This window comes from Pimephales promelas, chromosome 8 (genome assembly GCF_988280905.1).
Source record: "Pimephales promelas chromosome 8, fPimPro1.hap1.1, whole genome shotgun sequence".
Taxonomy (NCBI): Eukaryota; Metazoa; Chordata; class Actinopteri; order Cypriniformes; family Leuciscidae; genus Pimephales; species Pimephales promelas.
Window position 1 is genome coordinate 16,208,285 of NC_142776.1, and position 23,014 is coordinate 16,231,298.

Here is a 23,014-nt window from a genome sequence, read left to right on the forward strand (position 1 = left end):
GACGTTCGGGGGGACGTTCGCACAGGCCATTTAGGGGACGTTCTGGGGACCTTTTTTTGTTAGCTGGGGAACTATATTTTTATATATTTTATTTTCACCTGCTGCCAGGTTCTTTTTCCTTCACTTAAGTTGCTGCTGCGTGAAAGCAATTAACGTTACTGTTATTCACACACAAATTTTGCAATGTATTGTGACACACATTAAATGTTTAAGTATTTTAAATAGTTTACACCGCTACTTACGCATTGAGACGATCAGCAATTTCCTGCCAAACTTTCTCTCTTGCTTTATTTATTGCCGCTGTATTGACTTTTTTGGTGATGACATCTTTAAATTCTTCATTATGTTTCCAATGGGCTCTATGCACGGCGGTATTTCCGGTGAAGGATTATGCTTGATAACTTCCGCCGATCGTAGATTCCAATGCAATACCGAGAATTTATATTGAATTTTATACTCCATGGTTATAATAAAGAAACGTTAGTCACAAAAAGAGATAAAACAGACACCCCTCGTTGTGTTTATGCTTCTTTTTAAAATTATATTAAATAAACATAATTATATATAAAATTACATCTAAACGTATGTACGTTTCGTTTCAAAGACGGGAGGACAGTAAATTTTGAAGACTCTGCAATAATTCCGTTTTCCTCTGTTCTCCTCCGCTTAAATCTCCACAACCGGAAATGGACGAGCATCCTTGCGTCAAATGCGGAACTTATGCGTGCATATAGCCCATAGCAAACGCTGTTCCGTTGCCGTGAACATCGCTGCTCTATCTTTTCCTTTTGTTGCCATGGTAGCCCACAGTAAATCGATTGACCCATGCTCGACTTTTCAGGACTTTTAAATAATGGCGTGCACGCGCAATTATCTAGACTATTTAAACCTGACTCAAATTAGTAAGATCATATGATCCTCAATTTACTGTTATGGAACCAATTTAAGCGCGGATGTTTAGCTCGGCTCATTCAAGTCAGGTTTTGGACTTTAATCCCCGCTTTTAAGCGACTTTTATGAAACAGCCCCCAGGTGTTCTGTTTAGGTGGCATTTGCACATAGTTACGTAATGCCATCTAGTGGAGAAAAGCTATTTATTTATTATAAAACTGTAGGCCTATTTTAATTCTAATAGCCTTTTCTAGTACATGTTTTGATTATAAGTCAGTGTAAAGCTTATCACATCCCATACACACAAGCTATCTGTTTGTTTCTGGTGTTTGGGTTTTTTCCTCTGTGCTAATAAGACCACAATAATGTTATTATAAAGTTATTAATATGCTGTAATGTGTTTAGCCTGTCTTTTCTGATTTTTCCAATTTTAATGTTATATATCCATTCTTGGAATATTCCTAAATTAAATTGATTTCCCATTTTAAACACTCTCTTTCTATTACTTGACAACAGTATGTAGGCTACATTTTGCTTGTGTTATCATCACATTACAAATGTTCTGCTTAGATCCTTATGTTTGTGTTGTTCACTCCAGATTCCACGTAGAGTGATGTCAGATATGAATCTGTATGCAGAAAATATGTCCTCATGGTCAGAGCATAAATGGAGTTGGCATGGCAACAACTCTTGATCAATATAATTTTTTTATACTTGATCAAAAGAAAAATCATTTGCCATCTCCAGTACCCATGCGTGCCAGCACTGAGCTTATTAAAGAATATTTACAGCATAATTTAATTTCTAGCCTATGTTTCCAGTCTTTCCACTAATATTATATGACTGTGTTTAAATATAGCAAGAGTATAACAAGAGATACTCTGGTCTTCCTCCTTTACATTAAGTTTCATCTGATTTAATTGTCCCTTTGCTTATTTTTTGGTGCTTTTTATGACATTCTAACAGAATAAAAAAAAAAACACTTCTTTCAAAACACTACATGGCCATGGCGTGACATTTTCTCACTCAAACCACTTCCTGCTGCTGCTTCTGGTTGCTTCTGGTTGAGGGAAATACTGCCCATAACTGCTGGTCCAAGGATAATTTTTCAAAGGATTTTACAAAGGATAATTGTTGATGCTTTAAAGGGCACCTATTATGGAAAATTCACTTTTACATGGTGTTTGAACATAAATGTGTGTTGGCAGTGTGTGAGCAAAACCACCCTAGAATGATAAAAATCAGGCACGGCAAAGATACGCAGTACTCATTCCCTCTTCTAGTGATACCGAGGTTACGTCAGTAACCGAGTACGTTCTCTTACGAGAGGTTCTCTCATACTGCGTAATATTTTACGCTAGGGGAACACAGTGTAAAACGCTGTGTGCTGGGATGCAACACCAAAGTCCCAAGGCCAGGTGCCCGGGGCTCATATAGTGCACAATCACCAGGGACTCACAAAGACTCTGAGAAGAGAGGCTAGAAGTCAGTCCCAATAAGTTAGCGTCCTAAGGGAGCTAATCACATTAAGCATATCATTGTTTCACACAGTCAGGATGAAAATGTTCGGCCTGAACTGGGTGACGGTATGGGTCTTACTTTTGCCAAAGGAGTAATTTTATCGATCAGTGAGTGGTGCTCAAGCGGTTGCAGTATTCTGAGCTGAAGCAATGGGGCAGACAATACTGATTTTAGACCGAAAGTAGTTTAGCCTGTAAAGCGAGAACCTCTAGGTTATAAAACCTTATAAATGTAGACGAGGAGGCCCAGCCTGCCGCCATACATATCCATATATCCTGCAAGGGAATCCCGCTAGGCCAAGCCCACGACGAGGCCATGCCTCTTGTGGAGTGCGCTCTAACACCTAAAGGACACTTCAAGCCTTTAGACATGTTAGCCAGCGCTATGGCATCAACTATCCATCTGGATACGCTCTGTTTCGATGCAGCTAGTCCCTTAGCATGTCCGCTGAACGAAATGAAGAGCTACTCAGTCTGTCTGAAAACAATGCCCTGACTGGGCATAGGAAGCTCGCGTGGACAGAGAAATAACCTGAGCCCTGAACGGTGTGTTGAGGGATTTAGGCATATATCAGTGTCTTGGTTTGAGTATGACTTTCGAGTAATTTGGCCCAAATTCCATACAACTCGCGCTTACTGAGAGCGCTTGTAAATCTCCTATGCGCTTCACTGAAGCAAGAGCCATTTTCTTGAATGACCAATGTTTTATGTCCGACAAGTGGATTGGCTCGAACGGGGCATCTTTCATGGCTTCCAAAACCATGGAAAGGTAGCACATTGGGACTGAGGGGGTCTGGGAGGACCCAGCCTCTTAGCCCCTTTAAGGAAGCGGATGACCAGAGAGTTCTTCCTCAGTGAGTGGCCAGTTGCGGATTTTGTAAATGCAGCTATGGCCGCCACGTAAACTTGAGTGTGGATGGGGTTCTGCCCTTATCCAGTAGCTCTTGAAGGAAGGTGAGAACTTCCTATTGGTGAAAATCCTCAGGCTTTGCACCAGCCAGAAAACACAGACCATTTTAAGGAATAGAGTCGTCTAGTAGACAGCGCTCTACCCTGCGTGATCGTGTTTAACACTCCCTCCGGGAGGTTTGCGGGTACCCGTTGATGGCCCATGTGTGCAGGGACCACAGCTCTGGGCGAGGATGCCAAATCGAGCCCTTGGCCTGAGAGAGGAGCTCTTTCCTCGTCAATATTGGCCATGGGGCAGTGCTTGTCAGCTGCATCAGAACTGGGAATCAAGCCTGGTTTTACCAGAGTGGAGCCACAAGTAGCACTGAGTATCCGCCTTCCCTTATTCGTTCCAATACCTAAGCCAGGAGCGAGACAGGGGGAAAAGCATAGAGCAAGCAGCGGGGCCCGGCATGGGCCAGCGCATCCCTGCTCTTGGAGATAAACTTCAGACAGTGAGCATTTTCTTGGGACGCAAACAGGTCTACCTGCACTCTGCGAATGTCTCCTATAGCAGTACCTGACTGGTACCACTCAATTGCTCTCCAAGGCTTCAGAGCTGTGATGCATTTCTGATTGACCTTGAGGTGAAACAGACCGGAGGCCCATGCCCGAGGTGGTACTCACGCTTTTAGCCATAACTGCAGCGGGCGCTGGCGAGGCAGACTCAACTGGATGGACTGAAGATGCTGAGGCCATGATACCCAGCATTTTCTGAAACCTTCTGAGCGGGACTATAGTGTCTCAGCGGAAGGATCTGTGATGAGGGGCTCTATTGCCCCTTTGCTCAATAGTTTCACTATTTCGGCTTAAAGTGGATGGACTACTTCGGTTTTTACCGTAGTTTCGAGCGAACTTCAGCGAATAGCCTCTTTTTATAATGTTCAGCACACATTCTGATACCCCAGGAAGCTTTGCCCACAAATTTGCATGAATAGCTAGGGGTAGAGTGAGATCTGGGCTCTGGTAGCAACATAGTGACGACAGGAGAGCTTTGGTGTGCTGTAACGTAAACACTGTGCTTGCAGCGTTTGAGGCGGGGGGTAGCCTGGCCGCACTCGTTTCCCTTATAGCAATTTGCTGAGAGAGAGCAAGCGGGGCGAGCCCTGTGGGGCTTAACATGCCTGTGAGTGAATGTGGGCGCGGGAAAGCGGGCACATTTACTCCACAGAAAACACTGTCGCCCTGAGCTGATTGTGTGTGTGTTGGTTTCGTTTTTACAGAAACCGTGGGACATGCAGTGTGTAGTGTTTGTGGGCACTGGGTTGTGGGCACGCACATTCACTACATTTAATGCACAATCGACATGAGTTGATTTTATTTGTGTTAGCCCTGTACTGTAACTGGCTGTAAAAGTTTTTTTCAGAGAAACGAGTATGTAAACTGAGCATGTTTCCTAAATATTTGCAAACATATTATGGATTTTTTATACTAGAGTAAAAAAGTTACATACAGCACCTTTTCACTCTGTCACAAGCTGGGCTCGAACTCGCGTCTCTGGTGTGGAGAGATGAATGTTCTACCACTTAGCCACAGAGGAGGTAGTGTTGGACCCAAACGAAACACTCAAGGCAATACTCCAGGCAAAGTAGATTTATTAAAAAAGGTACTTTGCAAGTCAAAAATCCAACAAAAGTTCTTCTGAGAAAGAGGAATGATAGTAGAAGAAATAATGCAAACAATAACTGGAGAAAAATAAAATAACTCCACGAGGGGAGAAAAACTAACTCAAACAACTAAGAATAGCTTACTTGGGATTGCTTGGAACTTAAAAGAGCACAGTGGATCACAGCAGGAATCACATAGCCAAGACTCAAAAACCGAGTGAGGAACAAGGGGAAAGAGCTAAAATACTCTAAGGAAAACAAGGCACAGGTGACCTGCATAATAGCTAACAAGGATGCACGAGGAAGAACTAAGGCAATAGGGAACACAGGTGAACTCTAGAGGCACGGAGAAGAACAACAGGAGGCAGGATTCTGACAGGACCCCCTCCTCTAGGAACGACCCCTGACGTTCCTTCCAGAACACCCTGGCCTCAGGGAGCGAAACTCTCTAGCCCTCCTAGTCCACCAGATACTGCAGAGAGTTCTGGACCCTCCGGGAGTCCAGTATCTGGCGTACTGTGTAGGCTGGCTGGCCGTCAATGATCCTGGGAGGTGGAGGGGGTCTGCGGGGGGGAGCAAAGGGAGAAGACAAGACAGGTTTAAGTAATGAAACATGAAAAGTGGGATTAATTCTAAGGGAACGAGGGAGAAACAAACGATAAGAAACCGGGTTAACTTTCCTTGCTATGCGAAAAGGTCCGATGTATTTCTGGGAAAGCTTCTTAGATTCGACCCAGAGGGGCAGGTTCTTAGTAGCTAACCAGACTCTTTGACCAGCTCGGAAATTAGGTGCCGTCCGGCGGCAGCGATTAGCCTGGGTTTGGTATCTCTGGGAGGTCTGTAGGAGTGTACGCCTAGCCTTCTTCCAGGTCCGTCTACAGCGTAGGACAAAGTGCTGTGCAGAGGGAACACCAACTTGCACTTATTCCTCAGGAAATAGTGGAGGGGTGTATCCAAACTGGCATTCAAAAGGGGACAATCCGGTGGCCGAGGACTGGAGGGTGTTGTGGGCATATTCAGCCCAAATAATATAGGAGGCCCAAGAAGTGGGATTACTGGCTGCCATACACCGCAAGGTGGTCTCCAGATCCTGATTAATCTGTTCCGTCTGCCCATTAGACTCAGGGTGGAACCCGGATGATAGGCTGGCTGTGGCCCCGATAAGCCTGCAGAAGGCCCCCCAAAACCGGGATGAGAATTGGGGACCACGATCAGAGACAATATCACAGGGAATTCCAAATATCCGGAAGACATGATTCATTAGGAGCTCAGCAGTCTCCTTGGCTGAAGGCAGTTTGGGCAGGGGGATAAACCGGGCAGCCTTAGAGAAGCGGTCAACAACCACCAGGATAACAGTGTTGCCCTGGGATGGAGGAAGTCCTGTAACAAAGCCTAGAGAAAGGTGTGACCATGGCCTTTGGGGAATAGGTAAGGGACGGAGCAGACCCTGGGGTCGCTGACGTGTAGTCTTTCCTTGATTACACACAGGGCAGGCCTCCACATAAACCTGGACGTCCTTCTTGATGGACGGCCACCAAAACCTCCGCTGGAGGAATTCCAGTGTGCGAGCACTACCTGGATGGCACGTCAAGGGCGACTCATGACCCCACTGCAAGACCCGGGCCCGAACAGATAGAGGAACGTACAAGCGTCCGGCAGGACCACCACCTGGATCGGGCTCGTGGACGAGGGCCTCTTGTACCCCTCTTTCTAGTTCCCATTGAAGAGGCGTAACTATCCTAGACCCCGGAATAATCGATGCCAAGGGCTTCTCCTGTATTTCGGGAGAGTAGACTCGAGAGAGGGCATCCGGCTTTCCATTCTTGGTGCCGGGTCTGTAAGATAGGAGAAACTGGAATCGATTAAAAAACAGGGACCATCGCGCTTGCCGAGGGTTCAAGCGCTTAGCCTGCTGGAGATATTCCAGGTTCTTGTGGTCGGTAAGAACTTGGAAAGGATGCTGAGCCCCCTCAAGCCAATGGCGCCACTCCTCCAAGGCCAGTTTTACCGCAAGCAACTCTCGATCCCCCATGTGGTAGTTACGCTCGGCATCAGACAGGCGATGAGACATGAAGGCACAAGGGTGTAATTTACCATCCTCACCCCTCTATGACAGGTTGGCCCCTACCCCCACCTCTGAGGCATCCACCTCCACCACAAAAGGTCTTTCTGGGTCAGGAATCACAAGAATCGGAGCAGAATTGAAGCGGCACTTGAGATCCTCGAAGGCCCCCGCAGCCTTCGAACCCCAGTGAATCTTGGTTCCTCCTCCCTTAGTAAGTGCTGTCAAGGGGGCTACCACCGAGCTAAAATTCTTAATGAACTTCCTATAGAAGTTTGCAAAGCCAATGAAACTTTGAACCTCCTTGACTGTGGTAGGGGTGGGCCAGTTGAGGACTGCCTTGACCTTCTTGGGATCCATTTCCAGGTGGCCGGGAGTGATGATAAAACCAAGAAACTGAGTCTGGGAAACATGAAAGTCACACTTTTCTGGTTTTACGAAGAGATTATTGTCAAGAAGTTTCTGGAGAACCTGGCTAACATGCCCCACATGCTCCTTTAGTGATTTTGAGAAGATGAGGATATCGTCCAGGTATACGAAGACGAACAGATTAAGCATGTCACGAAGAACATCATTAATCAGGGCTTGGAATACTGCGAGTCTTGAGTTAGTGAGCCCGAACGGCATCACCAGATATTCATAGTGACCCGTGGGGGTGTTGAAGGCCGTCTTCCATTCATCTCCTTGCCTGATCCGCACGAGATGGTAAGCATTGCAGAGATCCAGTTTAGTAAAAATGGAAGCCCCTTGAAGCAGCTCAAAAGCAGTGACCATGAGAGGAAGGGGGTATCGATTACGTACCGTGATCTTGTTTAAGCCCCGGTAATCAATGCAAGGCCTAAGACCCCCATCTTTCTTCTCTACAAAGAAAAACCCTGCCCCAGCCGGAGAGCTAGAGGCAAGGATGATGCCGGCTGACAAGGACTCCTTAATGTAGGTATCCATAGCAGAGTGCTCAGGGGAGGATAAGGAGAAGACACGGCCCCTTGGAGGGCAGGAACCAGGGAGTAGCTCAATGGCACAGTCATAAGCTCGGTGAGGTGGTAAGGAGGTAGCCTGGGACTTGCTGAACACTGGCTTGAACTGATGGTAAACACTGGGGACTCGGGAGAGGTCGACAGACTCTTGAAACTCGGAACTAGGGGCTGAGGGACTCTGAAGCTTGCAGGTGAGTTGGCAAGTGGATCCCCAGCTTAGGATGGTGCCAGTAGGCCAGTCGATCTGGGGATTATGTCTGCGCAGCCATGGGTGACCCAGGATAATAGGATACTCAGGGGAGTATCCTCAATGAGATAAAAGACCTCCTCCTGCTGGTGTTGAAAGACAGTAAGTCATATGGACTGAGTCACCTCTGTTACTTTGCCTGGTTCCAGAGGTCTGCCATCCAAAGCTGTAACTGCCTGGGGATGAGGAAGTAGTTGGGTAGGGATTTTAAGTTCCTTAGCCAAGGTTAGATCCAGGAAGTCACCTGCGGCACTGGAATCGATCATAGCCTGGACTCGATGCTGGTGGCCCTCCCAGGACAGAGTGGCTGGAATAGCAAGGACAGCATTAGTAGGAGGAGCTCTAATTTTCCCCATCACAGTCCTCCTGTAGCTGGACGGGGACAGGAGTTTCCCGAAAGCTCAGGGCAAGTGGAGCGGAAGTGGCCAGCAACCCCGCAGTAGAGACAACGGTGCTCCCTCATGCGACGTTCCCTTTCTTTGGGAGAAAGCCTGGATCGGCCTATCTGCATGTCCTCCGGGGAATCCAGGAGCTGTTCAGGGACCGGGGAAGCTCTGAATGAAGCAACAGTAACTGGAGTAACAGAGTTGCTCAGAGGAACTTGGGACTGAGACACCTGGCGGCGAGCCATTCTCCGCTCTCTCAGACGATTTTCCAGGCGGATGGCCAATGCTATGAGGGACTCGAGATCCTCAGCTGGTTCTCGGGTGGCTAACTCATCTTGAAGGGGCCCTGACAACCCTGCCTGAAAAAAGAAACCCTCAGCGCTTCATCATTCCATCCGCTCCTTGCTGATATGGTCGTAAATTCAATGGCAAAATCCGCAGTGCTGCGGGAACCCTGGCGAAGAGAAAGTAGGCTTTTAGAAGCTTCTCTACCACTGAGAGGATGATCAAACACCCTCTTGAACTCTTTCACAAAATCCTCATAGGAGGCACAACAAGCATCCTGGGACTGCCATACCGCAGAGTCCCAGGAGAGCGCCTTATCTGAAAGGAGGGTAATAATGTAAGCAATCTTGGAATGGTCTGTGGGAAAACTTGAGGGTTGAAGCTCAAAGGTTAGGGAGCATTGGGTGAGGAAACCCTGGCAGGAACATGGATCTCCAGCAAAGGGCTTGGGAGGTGGAAGTCAGGGCTCCGTGAATGGAGAAGGCCTGTCGGGGGAAGGTGAAGGAACAGGGAGGCGTTCGGAGAGCTGGCGGATGGAACTCATCATTTCACCCAGGAGATGAGAATGACTGGTCATCAGCTTTTCTTGTTGGCTGAGAACGGCTTCATGGCGCTGGAAAGATGCCTCATGTTGAGCAATCACCGCAACCAGGTCCTTGGAACTGATTGTCTTTGGGTCCATGGCTGACTCGGTTTTTCTGTCACGAGCTGGGCTCGAACTCGACTCGAACTAATGCAAACAATAACAGTAGAAAAATAAAATAACTCCACGAGGGGAGAAAAACTAACTCAAACTTAACTTAAAAGAGCACAGTGGATCACAGTAGGAATCACATAGCCAAGACTCAAAAACCGAGTGAGGAACAAGGGGAAAAAACACAGCTAAAATACTCTAAGGAAAACAAGGCACAGGTGACCTGCATAATAGCTAACAAGGATGCACGAGGAAGAACTAAGGCAGAAGGGAACACAGGTGACCTCTAGAGGCACGGAGAAGAACAACAGGAGGCAGGATTCTGACACTCTCAAGGAGTGTTCTTTTCACTCTTCTTACTCTAGACAAACTACTGATGCATAGGGCCAAAGGTTGCAGTTCCACTCCACAGAACAGAATCCCAACACTTCTGCGGCTTATTTATATGGCTTTGAGCACTTTTCTTGTGCTTTTAGGTCAGTAGTGATGTTTTTTTAACCTTACTTCTCAGATATCTGGGTGATAGCTCTATTTTTCTGCCCCGTCCAGTGTACCCACAGTTCCTTTAACTTTGAACAGACAAACTATGCTTCCAATAGTGTCTATAGCCTAGTATCTTTTTGTATCCTGTTCTTTGTTTGTGAAGGGCGATGATATCTTCTCTGAACTTTTTTGACCATTCTTTTGACTTATGCCCCGTTTACACGAAGGGAAGACGCAGATATTTGAGTTTTGGCTTCTCATTTACAGGCAACCCCTGTTTTTAATCACAGAAAACAAAAAATTCCAAAAAACTCTGGCCAAAGTGGAGCTTTCTGATATTGCTGGTTATTATGTGTAAATGTGGCCTTAAAGGGGTGATGAACTGATTCAAATTTTCCTTGATCTTTTGACATCTAAGAGGTCATCATATTATAAGAATATCCTGTAAGTTTCAGAACTGAAAATGTCCTTGTTAGTCTAATAAAAGCTTTTATTGACACCAGCCTCTGAAAACGACTCGTTTTTAAAAGTGGGGAACTATGACGTCGAAGGGGTTAAAACACCACCCCCGCAGAAGAAGATCAACGCCTACTTCAACACGGCCGGTTTAGCCCCACCCACCGATTCGCGCATTACACGCATAGCTAAGTAGCCTAACATACATGCCTACCTCGTTATGAAACCGGATCGAGCTACCGAGCAATACAGAATATTGTGCTGTGCCTGGTTGTGGAAGACAGTCGCTGCATAAGCTTCCTCTGGATTCCAATAGGACTGCGTGGATAAACTTTATTTTTAATGACGTTCCAACTGATGAGGGTAAAACATCGTTGTCTATTCGCTTCATTTCACTGAGGATTGTTTTATAAACAAGACTGGATTTGCACGTCATTGCACGCACCTGTAGCTAGCCAATTCACTCCAACTCCAACGCGTTTCTGCACTGTTATGGGCCGCTGCAGACGTGTCTCTTCCCCATTGTTGTGCCTGAACGCGTTCAATGAACGATAGTGCATAAACGCGTTCATATACCGTATTACTGTATGATGAACATTACTGTGAACACGTTCATTCTGGTGTCTGTGAACGTGCGCTCTCTGTCAGTATAACTTCGTGGGTGCCAGATTTCTATAGAGCCTTCCAGACGAAAACCTGGCTAAAACACATGTATACATGCCTTAAAATGTAGCAAAAAAACACCCAATCTGGCAATACCAGCCACCAGTGTCGCACCGCGGCCGCCGGTGACAAAGCAAGGAGCACCGAGGACGCGCACTATCAATTAAACGGGTTTTATGACGAGGTCGGTGAGGATGGGAAAAATCGTACATTTATGTGCAAACTCGTCGATAAAATAATCGTTGTCTGTGCTTGTATATGGGCTGTGGCAATAATAATAATAAAACAAAAGCTCGCAACATATGGAAAAAAAGAACTATTCCGCAAACAACCCAAACAACAAGTGACGTCGTTGACCGTTGATTACTCTTCTGCGCATGCGGGTCACTTCTGGATCATTTCACGTTCACACAGGAGATCACAAAAGGTCGCATTTAATTGGAAATGTGAACGACCTTGCAAAAAAATCGAATTTTTTCAAAAAATCGGAATTGAGCATTAAGCCCTGCAGTGTGAACGTAGCCTAATTTAAAGCTCTAGCTCAAGCACACCTGGTGCAACTAATGAAGCCCTTGATTAGTTGAATCAGCTGTGCTTGAGACAACCTGTTTTGCAAATTTTTGCTGTTGTGAGGGATTCTATTTCAGTGGGGTTGAATAATTTTGAGACTTGAAACATTTGTTGTTGCAGCTATTTCAATTACTTTTTTTTGATTTGTTCATTACAAACAGCTGAAAGTCTGTAAATTGTTCCAATAAATCAAAAAAATATTTGCAATGCATGTTGAATAATTTAAATTACAAATGTACAATAAATTGTAGCCTATTTTTGGAGTATATCAAACAAGTGGCCCTAGATTAAGTTATCCCTTGAGGGAGCCCTAAATCACAAAAAGGTTGGAAACCCCTGGTCTAGAGTGTGTAGACCATGCGCACATATTTGCACTTTTAAGTTTTTAATTTTTTTTAATAACTCCTCCCGATATGTGCATGAAAAATTTTGTGTGCACATTTCAATGCCTTTTTTTTGTGCTTATACATCAGGCCCCTCATGTTCTTTTAGCTTCTTTGTGAGTTTTGAGGAAATTCAATGCAAGTTACAAAGAGCAGAGACAGAGTCAGACTGTGTTTCAGTTAAAATGCTTCTTTCTTTCTTTCTTTTTTCTTTCTTTATGTTAATTTCAGCACTTTGTGGTGTACAGCTCAACCTAAAAGTCAAACCCAACACTGAAAAGCAATACTGTAAGCAGTCATGTGCGATTATGTATTGATGATCATCTACAAGATTACAAGCAGGGCTTGACATTAAGTGTTTTGCTCACAAGCTACTGTGGCTAGTGGTTTTCCTGCAAAGTTAGTCACTTAGCAGTTTCACTGGCCTCAATTTTGACATTGATACCATGGGGAGACACTGCCATTTGGGAGGTTTATAGCATGAAATCGTTTTCAAGCTAAAACCTTAAGTGTTGAAATCGTTTACAGCTAAATTTATGAAAAGTGTGTTCTGTATGCTTTTTTTAATTCTCAAATTGGATTGGGGAAAAGATTAAGCCTATGATATTATTCACTAACAAACCATGGTCATTTTATCAAGATTTGTTAATAACCATAGAGATGATTTATAATGTAATAATGAGGTAGCTTCTGGACTTCTATTAGCCTACTACTTATGCAAACTATTTAAAACATCTTATTTTTAGTTAAGGGGACACATATTCACAAATAATTCTTAGTGTATAACCACAGAAAGATTGTGGTGAAAGTGATAGTGCACCATTTCCTGTGTCAGCTCATTGTTTTATCATGTTTGGCAGTCAGCAGCATGCTGATATATATATATTAGAGGTGGGCATAGATTATTTTTTTTAATCTAGATTAATCTAGATTAATTTTGAAATTAATCTAGATTAATCTAGATTAAAATTGCTCATTTGAATTCTACCAAAGGCGTGTGCTATACCCAAATAAATAACCTCGCAGGTTTGTAATTAGGCCTAAATATGTTTTATACAAGATTTAACACTGGAATGTTCATATTATTATAAATAATGAGAGTAATCATAATTATTTTATTCTATTGTCAACCCTAGTTTTAAACAGCACGAAATAATAACTAAATCAGTTTTTTTGTGGTTGTTGTTTTTTTTCCATAAAGTTTTCTTGTGTAATTCTAAACCCATTTGATCTACTTTTCTTCTATGTAACACAAAATGAATTATTTTGTAGTGTCCGGGAAGCTCTTTTTCTTACAATACAAATAAATAGAGAGGGATGAAATATCTGATGAATGCATAATGGTTATTGTAAAGTGTTAACCATATAGGTAACACTTTACAATAAGGTTCATTTATCAAACATTAGTTAATGTATTAACTAACATTAATTCAGTTAACGGATGCTCTGAAATCACTTCATACGTTTTCTGTATCCGATCTTGAAAAGACCAAGTGTATGCCCTCCGAAACTCCGATCACTCAGGTAGTCTTGGCCACATTTCAGACGAAACTGGACATGTGTAAATGCATCTGGTTGTTGAAGCCACATGTAAATGTTACTACTACTCCCAAAAATGCTAAAAAAAAATAAACGTGTGAGAGCGTGTTATAGGCCATATGTCATGTTATTTTAGTCAGATATGACGGCTACTGCGACACGCATCACCTCAGATGAGCAGCTGAGCAGCTGAGCGCCTAGCGCGCCGCAATCTATCGCAAATCAAAGTGAAAGTAAGTCGCAGACACTTAACACACGTTACCATCTTCATTAAAAGTAAAGGAAAAATTATCTTACCAGGTTGCCGCTCTGTCTTATTGCCGTCTTTGCTGATTTTGAAATTAGCCGATGATCGAAATGCAGCTCATATCTGTTGTTTTCGGTGACGTGCACTTCATTAAATCCGCATAGCGTGGGGGAATTGAAGATCGGATTTATATCCGTTTTGCAAAAACACATGTATGTGACCAGGTGTAAATTGAATCGTTTTGATAAATCAGATAGCTATCCGATCTGAGAAAACGCATGAAGTGGCCAGGTGTAAACAGCCCCCTAGACTGGCGCGGCGCTGCGCTTCTCGTTCGGTGTGCGACCCCGTTTACGGATGTGTATTTCCCTCATATTAAATATAAAATGCATCTCTGGTATTTTCCTAATGTCTGGATAAACAGACGTTTCGATATATTGGTTTTAAATGGCCCTTACAGTGCAATTCGACTACATCTGCGCTAAAATATCAAAGTGGAAGTCATCATAGCTTGTGTGGTATAGTCAGCTCCCAACTCAACTGTGAGAATAGATTAACGGCGATATTTTTTTTATCGCCGACAAGAGTCTCACTTTAACGCAGCACGTTTACGCCGATAACGGCCCACCCCATATACTATATATGAAGAGTTTGGTTCCAAAACGCGATAAACGCCATTTAAAAAAAAAAAAAAAAATTAGTTACTGCAAAAATCTGTTTTGTATTCTGGTCGGTCTTGAAAAGTCAATGTTTAATTTTACCTAAAATGCGATATCCGCCGTGTTATTATGTAATGTTTTCTCCCTTTCTTTCCAAACCGCAACAAACGCCAGTCTCCCTTTTCTGCAAAATGCGATACATCCGCTCAACCAATCACAACGCACCACGGCAGCGCTTTAACTACAGGCTGTTGCTTGTTCTCACCACACGACCGCGTCAAACTTCTGTCACGCTGACACACTCAAGGAGGTAATCCATCAGCCGGAAGCTGAAGCTGCCTCCGGGGCCGCCATTGTAGCGTACTATCACCTGCTGTTAGCATCCCATTGACTCCCATTCATTTTGGCTTCACTTTGACAGCAAATAACTTTACATCTGAGGCGTCCAAAGACTCCATTTATTCATTATTTATTTCTAAAGAAACATGACAATGTATAAAAGGCTCCATTACTTTGTATGTTACGTTATGGCCACGTAGAAACCGTTCTTGTAAAAATAGGCTAAAAATTGTGTCGCACACTAGAGAAGTTACCGTATAGACAGGAGGAGAAGCTCGCACAGTCTCGCAGGCAATCTTTTACTGTCTAAAGTCAGCCCATGGCATAGATAGAAGCAAAATGACAAAGTAATTAATCAGAATACTTACCAAAATTTGCTCCAGGTCGCGATTCGCCGTCTCTGTGCACGATTAAAATTTGTCTTGGCACAGCTACTAAAAGATTTACAACTGTCAGTCAGTTTGCTCACGTGACATCTACATCATCAAGCTCAGTTTGAGCCTTTTGAGTATTTCTGGTGAAGGTCTGGATGCTGGACGTCTATGATGCTGGATTACTTCCGCCGATCGTGAATTTGTTTTTATGCTCTATGGCTATACTAAAGAAACGTTAATCACAAAAACAAACACCCCTCATTTTGTTTATGCTTCTTTGTGTATTATATTAAATAAACATATTTATATATAAAATTACATCTAAACGTATTAAAGTTTTGTTTCAAAGACGGGAGGACAGTAAATTTTGAAGACTCTGCCATAATCCTGTTTTCCTCGGTTTTCCTGCGCTTTAAATCTTCCCAACCGGAAACTGAAGAGCAGCCTTGCGTAAAATGCGGAACTTATGCGTGCATATTAATTCCCCAGTTGACTGGCCATCACGTATACTTACCGTAGTTCGGCAGCTGACCTGGCCATCATGTTTGTTTGACCAAGCGGTTGGTCACGTTGCGTAAATAATATAGTCAGGTCCAAATTCTCCAAGATTGTGTAACCCTTTAGGCATTTTTCAGGAAAAGTTGTTATATCACATTTTTAGAAAGTTCAATATGTCCTGAATAAGGATCCACTTAAATCCATTTAAAGTCACCATTATGGAGAAGAGTGTTTTTTTTAGTTGGGCTCTTGACCCCCACATTATTAACTTTATATTTTGTCTGGCTGCTGTATCTGAGCTATAACAGCCAGATAATCAACTAGAAAATATGATCTGTGGATGTTTGTGTATTAACAGTATCATTATATCACAGTCATTTGACCTGAATCACTAAACCCAACAGAAGCAAATTTCTGAGTTAATCAATCAAAAGTTAATAATAAAAAAAAAAAACATAAAAACAAAAAGTATTTGTATGCATGCACACACAGACATCAATATTTAGCGTATGGATCTCGGCAATGGTGATAAACAGATCACCTCTGAACATAGGCTCATTATTTATTCATGCAGCAATTCATGATGGGAGCCATAAATGAGTTTTTATTGGTGGCATCCAGAATGCACTGCAACATGCTTTATAATAGTCACCACTGTTGAGATTCACAGGCTGATTCTTGATGTCTGTGTGTGCCTACAGGGCCGGCCCGAGGCATAAGCGAACTAAGCGGCTGCTTGGGGCCCCCTGGCCACCAGGGGGCCCCCTAAACGAGGTTATTTTTGTATTTTTATTTTTTTAGATGACTTAAACAAGTGACATAAATCAATGAATGAATGAATATGACTGAATGAATAGTTCAAGACAACAAAATTCTGATTTAATGGTCAATATACCTGCCTACAAGTTACAACTGCTGCTCTGTCTGCCAGCGTTTAAGTCATACGCATAATCTTCTAGACACCTCGCGCGTGCATAGACAATTCGTGCGCAACTGCGCCTAGTCACGGTATCGGTTTAAGTTGGAGAAAATAGCCCACAGGAGAACTTATCCTTCAAGGTGTAAGGGTAGCAGTTTGAATAAATAATAAACATAGCAGTTTGAACTCTTCTCCACTTTATTATACTACACATCAGATCTCCAAACACCCGCGACACTCCAGTAGCCTAGCAAGTGCGCACAACCCATCTACGGCAAGCCCCGAGGGGAAAAATACATTGCATACACACATACAACGAGCGCCAGAACATCATAACCGGTATTATAGTAACAGACTGTGTTGATTATGTCATGTACTATATAACAAAGTCTGTTACAATAATAATAATAACAATAATAAAGATTTTGAGGATAGTTACTCTGTATTGAGACAGTTGAGAAATAGGCTAGTAATATTTTTAGTTTTCAACAATAGCTGAGACTCAGAAAGTTTTTTTTTTTAATTTAGTTTTTTTTCATGTTATCACATTGTTTAGAGCATAATAAACAAATGGTTAAAAAAAAAACCTTTTTGAAAAATTATATTTTATTCATAATGTAATACTTTGTCCTCTGTAGTGGACACCAGGACTCAGTTGTTAAAATTAAATGACATACAATGTGTAGGCAAAAACAATGGGATTTTTTTTTCCAATCACCAATACATTTTGGGGTTTCAGGATTTTTTTGAACTAAAATTTGTATAAAGATGATTATCAACTATGTTATGAAAGATATAATGGAATTAATTGATAGACCAATTTACTTTATGCAATATATGGGTAAAATTGGCATAAATTAATATTCCCATTCAATGCAAAGTATCTATACACTGTATCTAATTTGCACATTAATGCGTTCTTGGAGCAACATTTAATGAGGAAAGAAGTGTAAGCATTGGCATAATAATAAGCAACATTTTAATAATAATATCTAATATGTCATAAGAATATTGACGTATAATTTATTTACATATTCACTTGTTATGTCTCCCAGAATGCCTGATAAACATGATTTATGTCCTGATGTTCTCTACAGTGGACATGAATGAAATCAATGCCCTGTAACGGAAAGTCATTTTTTTTCATTTGAAACCCCATAACATTTTCATGAGATGTTGGTTGATGAAATACAATTTGAAAAGTAGTTAGATTTAAATTATAATTACAATATATTACCATATTTCAATAAGAGTGCTACATTTGATCACTAAATTAATGTTAGACATTTTTAAAGACCAAGGAGAAGTTGTTTTCATGGTGAAACCTCCAAACATTTGGTATCTCTGTATTGCCCTGAATGTGCTCTTTACAGGACATCCAGAAAAAAAAATGTGACATGCATGGTGTCAGAGAAATACACTAAAATATAATGTCCACTACAGTGGACAAAAGTCTATTCCTGGGTCCCATGAGGATAGGCCAAAGTATCATTGCTCTTACGTTTCTAATTTCTCAGTTTTGTCATAATTTTAGCAAATAATTTATTGTATATGTTTTGAGACAGTTTTAAGACTGTTTTCAAACTTTTTTATTTAAGTAGGCATCTATTTTTTTATTAATACATAACCTCAGTGTATTCATTTATAATGTATCATTTTTGCGTGACATTTATGTCAATAATCGTCAAACACAGGTGACTCCGCGTCGTGGGAGGGGCCCCCAAATCAAATTCTGCTTAGGGCCCCCAAAAGGCTCGGGCCGGCGCTGTGTGCCTACATAAACTACTTTGTTTTTTAGAAGTTTCTTTTTCATTGATTTGATCATTTGGATTCCTTTGAAATGGCTAAATGCTATAATCCATAAGGTAAACTTACTAGTGGCAGTGGCTCATGTAGGTTGTCTACAAATCTGAAAGTTGGTGGTTCAATCCCCAGTTCCACCTGACCAAGTGTCAAGATGTTGTGTTTTAACATATAATGATTATGTTAAAAGACACTCAATTATCACTCAATTATTCACGTAATTGTCTCATTAACTTTAACACTGCTTCAGTGTTCATTTAACACTCAGCTCAGCTCAGAGTTTAATTGGGTGGCTTGAAATGACTTCCATGATGTTGAAGATACATGAACAAATTATGTTTGTTTAACGAAACCCAGTTATGTGGAACCGGTGGAACCTGTTTATATAAAAAAGTTAAGTAAAGCCAACACATCATTTTTTTGAGTGCATTAAGCGCTCTCACTTCCAGGCTTTGGTCTAGCGGCAGGCCCACTTGCAGCAGTCAGTTCTTCCACCCCCTGAAACCATGGGATGGAAGACAGAGGGGAATTCCCTTACTCCTCAACTCATGTCACTACCCCCAGTTCCAGATGCCTGTGAGGAGTTAATCACCTGTGCCTGCACCACTGGGTGCAAGACAGCCCGATGCGGCTGCAAGCCTAATCCATGCACTACATCCTGCAAATGCAGAAAGTCCAATGATACTTGTATGAACTAATAACTTTTGGAATTTGATCACACACTGGCGCTGCGTCATAGAATGTCTCTGAATAGGTTCACGCCCACTTTTGGGGGAAAACAAAGTAGACTCCCCATAGACTTCAATACAAAGTAACAGCAAAAACTAACGTCCGTACACAGCTCTGTGGCAGGCAGGGTGGACATATAATTACTTGACATGTTTTATATAAGTGATTTCTTAAGTTATTTACGCCTATCGGCTGTGTACGGACGTTGTTTTGCCGTTATTTTGTATTGAAGTCTATCCCTCCAAAAGGGGGCGGGGAAAAAATTGACAGTTAAGTTCCCGGATGTGGCGGTTGTGCGTATTGTTGCTTGATTTTGTTGAAATTTCAGAGTCCCAGCAGCCATTTAAACATTAAAAACCGTCCCTTTCATGCTAATTTTGTTTTTTCATTGTTTACATGTTTAAATATTCTGAGAATGCACAGTTTAGTTCTAAAGTTTAACCCTTGTGCTGCATTAGATTTTTAACACCGTTGAGTGCATGAAGGGCCAAAAATGGCCACATATTAAACACTGCCTAAAATATTATATATTTTTATTATTTTCCACTAGATTTGGATTATCACAGTCTTGAATATGTCAAAGATCAGCAGCAACATTATTTCTGGTGAATTTAAAGATTTTGTGTTATGCCAGATTTAAAAAAAAAAAAAAAAACGTCACTTAGCGCGTTAGAGACCAAAAATGGCCACATATTAAATATTGCCTAAAATATTATATATTATTATTATTTTCCACTTTTACCAAGTTAAATCTTTTAATCAGCATCAGTCCTCATCATAACTACCAAAAATGTATTCAATTTCAGGATTTTAACCCTTTAATTACCAGTTTTGGTGGCGAAACCATCGATTTGTAAGAGGAAAAAGCACAAAAATTCAATTATTTTCAATAAACTAAATGCAAAGAGAAAACTTTAGATTTGGATTATCACAGTCTTGAATACGTCAAAGATCAGCAGCAACATTATTTCTGGTGCATTTAAAGATTTTGTGTTATGCCAGATTTAAAAAAAAAACGACACTTAGCGCGTTAAAGACCAAAAATGGCCACATATTAAATATTGCCTAAAATATTATATATTATTATTATTTTCCACTTTTACCAAGTTAAATCTTTTAATCAGCATCAGTCCTCATCATAACTACCAAAAATTTAGTCAATTTCAGGATTTTAACCCTTTAATTAGTTTTGGTGGCGAAACCATCGATTTGTATAAGAGGAAAAACACAAAAATTCAATTATTTTCAGTAAACTAAATGCAAAGAGAAACCCTTGACTTTGGATTATCACAGTCTTGAATATGCCATGAACATGAATTGTTACTTTTTCTCAAAAAAAAAAAAAAGTATTCTATAAACATAAAACATATCAAAACTTCAAAACAAAATGGGGTCATTCTTCAGCTCATTTGCAGGAGCTGCAGAATTGCAATGCATGCTCCTTACAGATGTAATCACCATCAATCGGCTGCGAACAAAACGGGTTTGCAGTCGGTCACAAGTTTTCTCCACTCTGTTCGATTACTAGAAGCTCTTCGCATCTCGTCAGCTGTTGGTGGCATGTCATTGTTGATTAGTTTGCTGATGTATGTATGGTATAATGTGCGTGGCTTTCCTCGGCTTTGTTTGCCATGTCATTCTTTGGGTGCATATAACACATATTTGTTAATTTGGTCATTTGGGTCTCTTCTAAGGATAAGCTGGTTCTTTTCGACGGCTTTGTATACAGCTTGGTTACTTATTCGATCCATCTTCTTTACGCCAAGATTCTGTAGCAACTGGTGGCGAAGCTGTTGAGTGAGTTTTGCATTTTCTGGTTGATAATCCAACTTTCGCAGCCGTACAGGAGGATGGAAATGCACGCTGCTTCAAAGATGTTTAGTTTGAGTTTGATTGGAAGAGTTTTTGACAGAAATACATCCTTCATTTTCCAGAATGGTCCCCACACTTGTCCTTTTCGTGCTCTGATGTCTGTTTCGCTCGATGAAATGGCAGAGCCAAGATAATTGAAGTCTTTTGTCCATTCGAGTTTTTTTCCGTCGAGTTCGATGAATTGATATAGGTGGATCGGCGTCTAGGCCGGCAAGTTCTTGGTTGCTTCCGTCTTTTTAATGTTTTCCTCAAGAAGACCCACTCGTTTTGCCCACTTTGCTGTTGTTTGAAGTTGAGCTTTACAGAAATGCCACATTTTGAGCAGGTAGTGGAGATTTTTCTTTTTTGCTATGGCTGAAACTGCACCCCCTCCTCCTCTTGTCATGGGTGTCTGCAGACCCACTATAGCTTTTCTTCATCTTGTCGAGTTTAAAATTGCTGCACCAAAGATGTGCATACCTTTATAACTTTTGCATCAACCACACTTGTATGAAAGGCAGACTTCGTTATTATTGTCTAATATTGTCTAAGGACTGACTGCATGGCTGTGTTTGTGCCTCTTCATACGTGCAAAGTTATCAATTAACTTTGAAACATAGACTGCTAAAAAAGATGTAAAAGATGCGTAAAATTCAAAAGATTCATGTTTGTGCGTAAAATATGCATGAATCAAACCGAAAGAAAACAATGCAGTGAGAAGCGCTTTCTCTAGCTATAAGCGCACGCACGCACTCACGCACACGCACACGCACACACACACACACACACACACACACACACACACACACACACACACACACACACACACACACACACACACACACACACACACAACACCACTGACACACACACACACAACACCACTGACACACACACACACACATACACAGAGGGAGAGAGAGAGAGAGAGAGAGAGAGAGAGAGAGTAAACAGAAATGGTAAAATATGACCTTTAGGATATTGTGATTTGTGCACTCACACAAACACCATGTATTATATTTACCCCCCCCCCCCACACACACACACACTTTTGTCAACACACACACACACACATTGCTCTCAGACATCCACACATACTCAGAAACATAATTTTAGATCATTGAGCCATTAAAATGCTTCATAATGCACTCCATACTGCCCCTAGTGGAAACCAGGAAAATAAGGTGCATTTCCACCCATAGGGAATAAAGATGTAGTGACATCATCTGGTGGAATACCATAGACATATACACTAGACGTCACCTTGGCTACGGCAGTTCATTGGAACGAATGCGTCAATAGAGCCGCCATCTTGAAAAAGGGGAGCCCCTCCACTTTAATGCATCAGCGTCAATGTAGTAGACACAGGTCTAACGGAAATACAATCACCATAACTCATCATGAATGCGACTTTTCTTGTTTTTTTGGTTTGTTCCAACGGTCAGACATGTATAATTTATCATTGATTCCAAAAAGAAATTTTTTTTTTTTTAAACATTCTTCCTAGTTCAGATTTCATCCGTGAACATCATACGCTGCACACAAGTCCGCCACCATCAATGAATTCGAAGTAAAGGCAGAGATAGCAGCCTTACCTAGCTACTTCCTATGACAAGACCCCTGTTCCAAGATGGCGGCGGTTTTGACGCATGCTTAGAGCCCCAAGGTGAGGTCTAGTGTATGTCTATGGTGGAATACACTATATAATGCAAATATAATGCTTTTGCTTCAAAATGAAAGGATGTTTGAGCAATAATCATGTTTCATGTATTAATGACAGCCTCGGATTTAAACAACGTTTTAATAGGTTTCAATGGGCCATTTTTTGTCTTTATGGTGCTGAGTGTTACTATTTGATCTACACAGTGTGTGTTACATATTTTG